This window comes from Carya illinoinensis, chromosome 11 (genome assembly GCF_018687715.1).
Source record: "Carya illinoinensis cultivar Pawnee chromosome 11, C.illinoinensisPawnee_v1, whole genome shotgun sequence".
NCBI classification, from domain to species: Eukaryota; Viridiplantae; Streptophyta; class Magnoliopsida; order Fagales; family Juglandaceae; genus Carya; species Carya illinoinensis.
Genome location: NC_056762.1, coordinates 17564190 through 17574682, shown reverse-complemented (window position 1 = coordinate 17574682; position 10493 = coordinate 17564190). Strand labels below are relative to the sequence as shown.

Below are 10493 nucleotides of genomic sequence, written 5' to 3'. Positions count from 1 at the left end.
ACAACTTGTTTGATATATTTTCATAGCTAGATTAATCTGGTGGATTTCTTTACATGAGAATTTTGAAAGGATATTCCTTGGTTATTTTTGGGAAAAAAAAATGTGACTTGTCATCCATGTTAAATTTCACATGGTATCAGAGTAGAGATTCTGAGTTCAAATTTTGAGTTTGTATTTCATCTGATTTAATTAGATCTAATTTCATGTTTTAAGCCAATTTATTAAGAGGAAGTCTAGTCCACGTATGAGAGGATAAGTGATGATTTCATAATCCTAAGGTGATATCAAAAGCAATCATATTTCATATAGCTTTTAAATATCATGAAAGAAACATAAGAATTATCAATTGCACATGGATGGCTTTTCAACACATTACGGACAACAAAATGTGTAATCCTCATTATTGCAAATCATTCAAGATAAATAGTTTACAAAATGTTACATTTTTTTTTTTGGACCGCAATATTGTTAATTTGTTACACTGAAGTCTTGTGCTGCACTACATCCTTTGTTGCTAGCAGATTTGCTTTATTATATGTCAAAATCATCATTGCTGTTTTCCTCAGAATTAGGACCATCTCCTGCAAGAAGACGCAAGGATAAGCTTCGACTTCCACCCAAGAACCAAGTAGCCCTTCTCCTCCATAATTGTGTAAACCTCACGGGCATTAATCTTTCCTAGCCATTGTTTGGTCTCCGATATCACCTTAACTGGCATGGCCTGCAAGCTATTCTGACTCATCCTCCACCACCATTCATCGATCTTTTCATGCCCTTCCACCTTGGCCAGCCCCTTGGAGCTTACTATGTTCTTAATCTCTTCAGCAAAAAAGAACTGCTCCATCTTGGCTCTGTGTCATAGTTGGGCAGCATTGTATCTAGGGAGTCAAAGATGGTTGAGTAGCAATGCAATGCCTCCATGAGTCTACTTATAAAGAATAGCCCATTATGGCTTGATTCTTGCTCAACTAGCACTAGGAGCTTTGGTGATAGCTCGTGTAATGTCTATAAAACTGAATTCAAAGCTCCTCGGTTCTCTTTCACTACATGATGCAAATGCAGGATGCTATTGATGACAAGAATCTCCCCATCAAGGATTTTGAAATGTTCAATTTTAAGGTTTTCCAAGTTGCCTTTCAGCATTAAAAAATCAAAGTTCAATCCCAAGCTCTTGGCATAGAGCTCTAACTCGTACCCGATTTCTTGGAGGCGTTTAGCATAGTCTCCAACACCAGTTATTCAAAGGCAGCTAACTAGTTTGACAGCATGGTTGGCTAGGCTTTGTACTATGATTACATTTTATAATATCTTGTATAAAGTTTTTATTGTAATATATTATTTTACTGTGTCCTTACATGTAATTACGCACTTTTTACTTTACTGTAACTAGTATAAATACCTTGTATTATTTTACAAATTAATACACACTGAAAGTATTTCCTTTCCACTTGTTTTTACATTTGATATGGTATTAGATTTCTAGAGTCTTCTTCCACATGACTTTTGTGATTTTCTCTTTTCTCCCATGGCTCTGAAGCCTTCTTCTCCCATGGAAGAAACATCGAGTCTATTCTTCCTTCATCTAGGAGATAGTCCTGGTACTATTCTCGTTACTCAATCTCTCAATGGTGATAACTATCACTCAATGTGTCGATCGATGCACATGGCATTGTCTGCGACGAACAAGTTAGGGTTTGTCGATGGATGCATTCTCAAACCTTCAAATCTTGGTGATCCAACGCTTGCTTCTTGGCTACGCTATAATAATATGGTAATCTCCTGGATTCTTAACTCTACTTCATCTGAGATTTCTGCTAGTATTCTCTACATCAATATAGCACATGAGATCTAGAATGATCTCGAGGACCTTTTCTCAGAAGAATGGCCCCCGTATTTTCTAGTTACAAAAGTCGATCTTGACTCTTTCTCAAGGCCAGTTGACTATTAATGCCTATTTTACTAAGCTGAAACGTTTTTGGGACAAATTAATCAATTACAAACCAGTTTTGATTTGTTCCTGTGGAGCTGTTCAAACTGTTAATTCCTATGTTCAACAAGAGCGTATGCTTCAATTTCTTGTTGGTTTGAATGAGACCTTTGCCTCTGTTAGGGCTCAGATTCTCTAAATGGATCCGATGCCTACTCTTAACAAGGTTTTCAACCTTGTTTTACAAGATGAACAAGCGTGAGATTTGTATATCTCCTGCATCTTCACATGACAATCATGCTTTTACTATTAAGTATGATACTAATCAATTTGTGAAGCCTATGTTCAAGAAAGTGTCCTATGTGCAAGCATTGTGGTCTTGTTGGTCATGTCATTGAGAAGCGCTTCAAGCTTCATGGTTTTCCTCCTGGATACAAGTTCAAGCCACAACAACAATCCATGGCCAATCAAGTTATCTCTGACAAAATTTCCTCGGCTGCCTCTCCCATTTCATTAACTCAATCTCAATATCGGTAGTTACTGCTTATGCTTTAGCCGTCAGATCCTGTTACCTCTATTGCACAACACACTGCTAATGCAGTTTCCTCTACGTCCTCTGTTCAAATTGCTAGTATAGGCTTATGTGATGCCCCCAAATCCACACGCACGGACACGGGAAAATCGAGACGTCCGGATGATGACAACCCGGGTCACCACCCTAAGACGAGTGCCAAGTGTGTGTAAGAGCAACAAATGTGCAAAAGGAAATACAGCGGATAACGAAAGTCATATAACTAAGTACCAGAATTTTTCTTAATATAATACAAGCTGTTTAAAACATACATAAATAAAATATTACATAACACAAATATAGTTTTAAAAACAGCTACAAAGCACAACTTCAACTCAAAACTCCGGCGGAGCCGCATCCTCCGGCTCAGCCTCCTCCTCCTCCTCGAACCCTGCACCAAAATCTACGGAACCAAAAAATGGCGCCGCAGGTAAGTAAAATCCAAACACCACCAAATAAAAATATATAAAACTCAAACAATATGCATGAAGTATGCCCAATGCACATGTCTCATAAACCACATCTCAAAACCCATAAAAACATATTTTTTTCCACGCACGCCAAAAATCCCATTTGGCCCAAAAACACATCATTTCCAAATATCACGCCAAAAGTCACATTTGGCCCATATCCATCTCAACCCATTATCCAATTAATCCGTATGCACCATGACCTTCCCTAGGGGTCATCCGCACACCCTGGCTCCAGTGCCACATCGCAGGTTACGACCATGCATGTGACACCTAACGAGCGATGCTCAGTTCCGCGCCCCGCACGTTCGTAGCCAAGCATCCTCTAGCCCTCGCCAGCGAAGGGCCACGGAGTCGGTGCGTAGAGCGATGCCCGGTTCCGCGCCCTGCGCGTTCGTAGCCAAGCATCCCCTAGCCCCCGCTCCCGTCGTCGCCCAGCAACAACTCAGGGGACGTCACTCAGTTTATTCCGCTCTCGAGTGACCAGAGGAGCTCCACCGAGATAATACCCCATCTCGGCTTGGGGTCATGATACACACGCACCCGAAAATCCACTTACGCCAATAAAACAGGCTTTTCTCAATTAAATAAAAATGCATGTGCATGCACCATGTAAATGCGATATCAATGCACAAAAATAAACAACCATCCATAAATCAATAAAACAAGCAACTTCGTCCTCCATCCATCCGACCCCCGAACTCCTCGGACTCAGTCCGGAATCAGCCAACCAACAGATAAATAATTATTGAATGAGCAAAATGTATTTAAATCTGAAAGTAGGGTTTGGAAAATACTTACAGCGCTATATGGTATTTTTAGAAAACACGCGGCATTGCAAACGGCCGAAGGAAGGCAACGTAACAGTGCAAATTCACTGTGGTCGTGGGTTGTAAAATACCCACTTTTGAACGGGGAGAAACCAAGGCTTGGGATTGATAGGGAATGGCCTTGAGATATTTATGAAGCTAAGGGAAATGAGTTTTGGCCGTGGGTGGTGGTGGAAATGGCGGTCGAAGGCCAAAAAGGGGCTAAACGAAGTTGAGCTCGTGGGAGCTGCTCCAGCAATGGATCGAGGTCGGAAATGGGTGGTTTAGGTTGGCAAGAGGTAGGAGAAGAAGTTGTGAAAATATGGTGGCCGGAGGTGGTGTGACGGTGCCAGAAACGGTGAAAAACCGTATGGCTTGGAGGAGCTCGTGGCGGCTAATGGTGGCTCGGATGGAGGTGAAACTTGGTGGAGATGTTCACCGGTGAGAGGGGAAGAAAATTGGGTGGGTGGTGTAGGCCACGCCACAGGCGAGCAGCGGTTCTAGGCTGTGAAAGCAACCGGCGATAGGGGCAAAAACAAAGCAGGTACAGCGACTTCCGGCAGCTCTCGAAGGCTAACGGTTGGTCCGATGGCTTTGTAAATTGGTGGGGATGATCTCTGGTGGAAGGGGAAGAGAATGGTGGTGGTGGTGCACTAAACGGTGGCTGGATGGCAGAGAACTGGGCGGTCAAAGGGGCGGCGACGGGAAGGAGAAAAGAGAGAAGTGCTACGCGGGGAGAGAGAAACCGGGAAGGAAAAGAGGAAGAAAAAAGGAAGAAAAGAAGAAAAGAAGAAAAAGAAAAAGGAAAAGGGAAAAAAGAAAAAGAGAAAAGAAAAGAAATGAGGTCCAATCCTCACTCCGGAAACCAAAAACAGATTCGCCGAAAACGATATTAAAAACCGTAAAACGACTAAAATAAATTAAACACCACCTCAAATAAATTAAAAACCAATTAAAACACATTAATTTAAAATAAATAAACTAATATATTAATTAAATTAAAAACATCCCTTCAGTGAAAATACACGTAAATGGCTTATCTCATATTCCATCTATTTTTTCTTCCAATCTTATTGTACCTACTAATCCTGCTTCCTTTTCTTGGATTATTGATTCGGGAGCCACAAATCACTTGGTTCTATCTACATCTTATTTTTCTTCCTTCATTCCAGTCATTAACACTACTGTCAAGATTCCAAATGGCCAAAGTGTATATGTTACAGATGTTCTTTTTATTCCAGCTTTTTCATTCAAATTAATTTCTGTTAGCAAGTTAACCCTGACTCTAACTTTCTACCTATCTTTTTTCTTTTTCTTTTTCTTTTTATTTTGTTTCTATATAGGACCTGACTCGAGGCCTTTACTTTTTGCAACAATTAAGCTCTTCTCCTGATGATTTACTTCACTCAAACTCTTTGCCTGTAATATATTCCAATTTAGCTAGACAATTGTTTGTTTGCTCAAAATCCTCAACATGCCTTGTTTGAACTTTGACATAATAGATTAGGTCATCCTTCTATTCCAAGGATGAAATTTCTACATAAATTTGTGCTTGATATGTTGAATACTGATTCTCCATGCCTTGTTTGTCCTTTACCCAAACAAAAGAAATTACATTTTCCTAATAATTCTCATATTTCTGCATTTCTATTTGATTTGATTCATTGTGATGTATGGGGGCCTTTTTCTACCCCCACTGTTGAAGGTTATAAATTTTTTCTAACAATTGTTGATGATTGTACACGGGCCACATGGATTTATCTTTTAAAATGCAAGTCTAAAGTTTCTTCTCTTATTCCTTAATATTTCAAACTTATTAAAACACAATTCCACACAAAAGTTAAGAAAATTTATACTGATCATGGCACTAAATTTTTCTTAACATCCTTTCTTAAATCTAAGGTGTTATCCATCATTTGAGTCGTGTTGAAACTCTTTAACAGAATTCTGTTGTTGTGCGTAAACATCAACATCTCTTCAACCCTACTCGGGCCTTAATGTTTCATTCCAATTTACCTCTTCCATTTTGAGGTGATGCCATTCTTATAGCTACTCATCTTATAAATAGATTTCCTATGCCTTTATTGGGAAATAAATCACCTCGTGAACTACTCTTTCAGTCCCCTCCCACTTATGATCATCTTAGAACTTTTGGCTATCTCTGTTTTGCATCCCCTCTACTTAGATCAAGATCTAAGTTTGATCCTAGAGCCCAACAGTGTATCTTTCTTGGTTATCCCTTTGGCATTAAGGGCTATAAGCTCTTAGATCTTGCTACAAACTATACTTTCGTTTCAAGACATGTTGCTTTTCATGAGCATGTCTTTGCTTATAATCTTCTTTTTCCATACCTTTTGTTTCACCTCCTACTTCGACTTCAGTGCATTTTAATTCTGTTCCAAGTCAATCATCAACACTTGAACATTATCATATGCCTTCAACTGAGTCTTCATTCCCTGTTGAGGATTTTTTTTCACCAAATGCAGCTTCTCATACATCTCAAGTTCATGCAGCTCCTAAACCACAACACTCATCATCTACACATGTTCATATAGATTTTGAACCACTTGCAAAATCTCAAACATAACCTTAAATAGTCTCTCTTCCAATCCGTAAATCATCTAGACATAGAGGAGCTCCTGGTTGTTTGCAGCATTATTATTGCAACTCTCTTACTACACACTTTGCATCAAATTCGACAGGTTCTGTTCCTATAATAGCAGGTACTCCATATGATCTTAATCCTTCTCTTTCTCATCATAGGTTATCACCTAAACATAAATCCTTTGCTTTAGCTACTACTGCTAATTTAGAGCTCGAGTTTTATTATCAGGTAGTCAAGCACTCTCATTAGAGAGATGTTATGGCGGCCAAGATTCTAGTCTTGAAAAATAATAATATCTGGACTCTTACCTCTTTACCTACTGGGGAAAAAAATCCCATTGGATGTAAATGGGTCTAGAAAATCAAATATAGAGCTGATGGTTCTATTGAGCGTTACAAAATTCAATTGGTTGCTAAGGAGTATACCCAAAGTGAAGGGTTGGATTATTCTGAAACTTTTTCACATGTAGCAAAAATAGTTATTGTTCGTACACTTCTTGCCATAGCTGCCGTTCATAATTGGTCTTTGGTTCAACTTGATGTGAATAACGCTTTCTTAGATGATGATTTATTTGAGGAAGTTTATATGACAATTCCTGCTGGTTTTCATACTTCAGGAACTCTAGCTTTCTTCAGGCCAAATTGGGGGCCAGACCATCTCTTATTTGGAGGAGTATTTGGTCCTCAAGGGCTCTAATTGAGAAAGGATCTATGTGGAGAATTGGTAATGGAAAGGAGACCAAAATATGGAAGGATAGATGGTTACCTCAACCTTCATCTTTTATGGTTCAGGGACACAGGCAAAACATTGTTGAGGAAGCTTTGGTAGCTGAACTAATTAATGAAGACACCAAACAGTGGGACAGAGAAAAGATCTTAAGGTTGCTTGGCCCTACAAATGCTGTAATTATCTAGAAGATTCATGTGAGCACGAGTGGGGCAAAGGATAGACTTGTCTGGCTAGGCACTAAGGATGGTGGATTCACAGTTAGGAGTGCATATCATTTGTAAAAGGAACTTACAACAGGTCAGAAGGGTCAGTCATCAAGTGGAGCACTTAATTTCAAAAACTGGACTTGTTTTTGGAAACTAAAGATTCCCAATGCAGTAAAGGTCTTCCTGTGGAGAGCTTGCTTAGAGTCATTGCCTACAATGTCGAATCTTTTTAAGAAGAAGATAGTCAGCTCTCCCTTGTGTCCAGTCTGCTGCAGTTCTGATGAGACAGTGGGCCATATTCTTGGGAACTGTCCCTCAGCCATGGATGTGTGGAGTTGTGGACCAAAAAGAATCCAAAAGAGCTCGGTGAGGGCAGAGAGTTTCTTCAAGATAATTGAGGGGTTAAGGGAACAATATGACTTACAAACGCTGGGGGCTTTTGCTATGACAGCAAGGGATATCTGGCAGAGGAGAAACAAGTTGGTTTATGAGGGATCCTTTCTGCATCCTAGAGTTCTAGCACAGAGGGCTGGCCAGCAACTTGAGGCCTTTAAACTAGCTCATGTGGTTCCAATGTCAGCCTCCCATTTGCACACCAACCAGGCATGAAGTTGGACTCCACCACTAGAGGGTGTTGTTAAGATAAATTAAAATGCAGCTTTGAGTGAAGCTCGTGACAGGGTGGGGATTGGTCTGATAGCTCGTGACCATAGCGGTAGTGTGGTTGCTGTAAAGAAGGTAGCTAAGGAAGGCTGTGTGATGACCCGCTTTCGCTTGTATTTTCGCTGAAATGGTTGTTTTTATTTTAATTAATATATTAGCTTATTTATTTTAAATTATTGTGTTTTAAAATTAGTTTTTAATTTAATTGATGTTGTGTTTTATTTCTTTTAGTTGTTTGCAGTTTTTAATATCTTTGCGGCGGTTTAGTGTTGTTTTCCCGGAATGAGGATTAGACCTCATCTTCTTTCCCTACACCTCTTTTCTTTTTCCTTTTTCTCTTTTTTCTTCTTTCTTTTTCCTTTATTTTTCTCTTTTTTCTTTCTTTTTCTTTTTTTCCTCTCCTTCCCGCTCGACCCCCCTGTCCCTCTCTCTCTCCTCCTCTCTCACGCCGGAGCCTTCAACCCCTCGACCTGCTGCCGTCCGGCCACCGTGCGGCTCACCGCCGGCACCGGTCGACTCATCTCCCTCCGGCGTACCTCCCCACCAAAACCCACCCCCATCCGGCCGGCCGTTTGGCCGGAAAAACCCTCCAAAGCTTGCACGGTTTTTGCTCCGATCCGCCGCCGTCACTCCACCTCCGGCCACCATTTCTTCACCACTTCATCACCGGTCCCTTGCCGTCCTAACCCACCTATTTCCGGCCTCCAACGACCACCGGAAAAGCTCCCACGAGCTAGCTTTCGTTTTTGGGAAATCCAGCCTCTTTCCGGCGTTTTTGCCGCCACCCACGGCCAACCACCACTTCCAATAGCTTCACAATCATCCCTAGACCATTCTCTATCAATCCCAAGCCCTGGTTTGTCCCCGTTCAAAAGTGGGTATTTCACAACCCACGGCCACAGTGATTTTTCACTGTAACGTTGCTTTTTCATCGCCGTTTGCAACGCCGGGTGTTTTCTAAAATTTTCATATAGCGCTGTAAGTATTTTCCAAACCCTATTTTCAGATTTAAATATATATCGCTCATTCAATTTATTTTATCTGCTCGTTGGTTGATTCCGGACTGAGTCCGAGGAGTTCGGGGGTTGGATGGATGGAGGACGGAGTTGCTTGATTTATTGTTTTATGGTTGGTTGTTTGTTTTGTGCATTGATAATTGCATTTGCATGGTGCATGCTCGTGTATTTTATTTTATTTGAGAAATCCTGTTTTGCTGGCGTGAGTGGATTTTCGGGTGCGTGTGTCTCACGAGCTCAAGCCGGGATGGGTTATTATCTCGGTGGAGCTCCTCTGGTCACTCGGAAGTGGATAATACTGAGTGATGTCCCCTGAGTTGTCGCTGGGCGACGACGGGAGCGGGGCTAGAGGATGGCCCGGCCAGGTACGCGCGGGGCGCGAGTCTGGGCATCGCTCTACTCACCGACTCCGTGGCCCTTCGCTGGCGAGGGCTAGAGGATGGCCTGGCCAGGTACGCGCGAGGCGCGAGTCTGGGCATCGCTCATTTAGGTATCACATGCGTAGTCGTTACCTGCGGTGTGGCACAGAGCCAGGGTGTGCGGGTGATCCCTAGGGGAGATCATGGTGCATGCATAACCGGATTGTTTTTATGGTTTTCGGATGTGGGCCATTTTCTGGGAAAATGACGAGTTTTGGTTTTGAGGCTTTTGATCCATTTTCTGGGAAAATGGTGGTTTGGGCCATTATCTGGGATAATGGCGAGGATTGGTTTTAAGGATATGTTTTTATTGGGCCAAATGGGTTTTTGGCGTGCGTGGTAAAAATGTGGTTTTGCGGGACATGTGCATTGGCTTTTCTTGCATCCATGTTGTTTGAGTTCTATGTGTTTTTATCTGGTGGTGTTTGGGTTTTGCTTACCTGCGGTACCATTTTTGGTTCCGTAGCTTTTGGTGCAGAGTTCGAGGATGAGGAGGAGGAGGCTGAGCCCGAGGATGCGGCTCCGCCGGGTTGCTGATGTGATGCTTTGTATTTGATATTATATTATATGCGTGTTTTGGTAATATTTTATATATGTACGTTTTGGAATAGCTTTGTATTAAACAAGAAAAATTCTGGTACTTAGTTATTGACTTGCTTTTCGCTGCGTTTTTCTCGTGCACTTTGTTGCCTTTGCACACACTTGGCACACGTCGTAGAGGTGGTGACCCGTGATGTCATCATCCGGACGTCTCGATTTCCCCGTGTCCGTGCGTAGGGATTTGGGGGAGTCACAGGTGGTATCATAGCGGTTTGGCTCTAGGTAAAACCACATGTCCCGTAGGTAGTACTAGAATGCTTTTAAGGTTGTATTTTAATTATGTTAAGTACAGTTATTTTATTTGTTTTATTTGTTTTATTTGTTTGAGTTTGTTTATTTGTTTTATTTATTTAGTTATGTTTTTACAAGTTGTTTCTTTTGTTTTGGTGTGATGTGGTGTTGGTTTTTGGTTCTGTTTTGTTGGTTGTTGGTTTTATTTGTTTTTGCTTTTCTGAAAGGGGGTCAAAGGTTGTGGTGG

The 10493-nt window shown here is 41.3% G+C and overlaps 1 pseudogene; it reads right to left on the bottom strand.

Moving 5' to 3' along the window:
• Positions 1-568: 568 nt before the first annotated feature.
• LOC122282271 overlaps positions 569-10493 on the bottom strand; it is a 33501-nt pseudogene continuing 23576 nt past the window's right edge.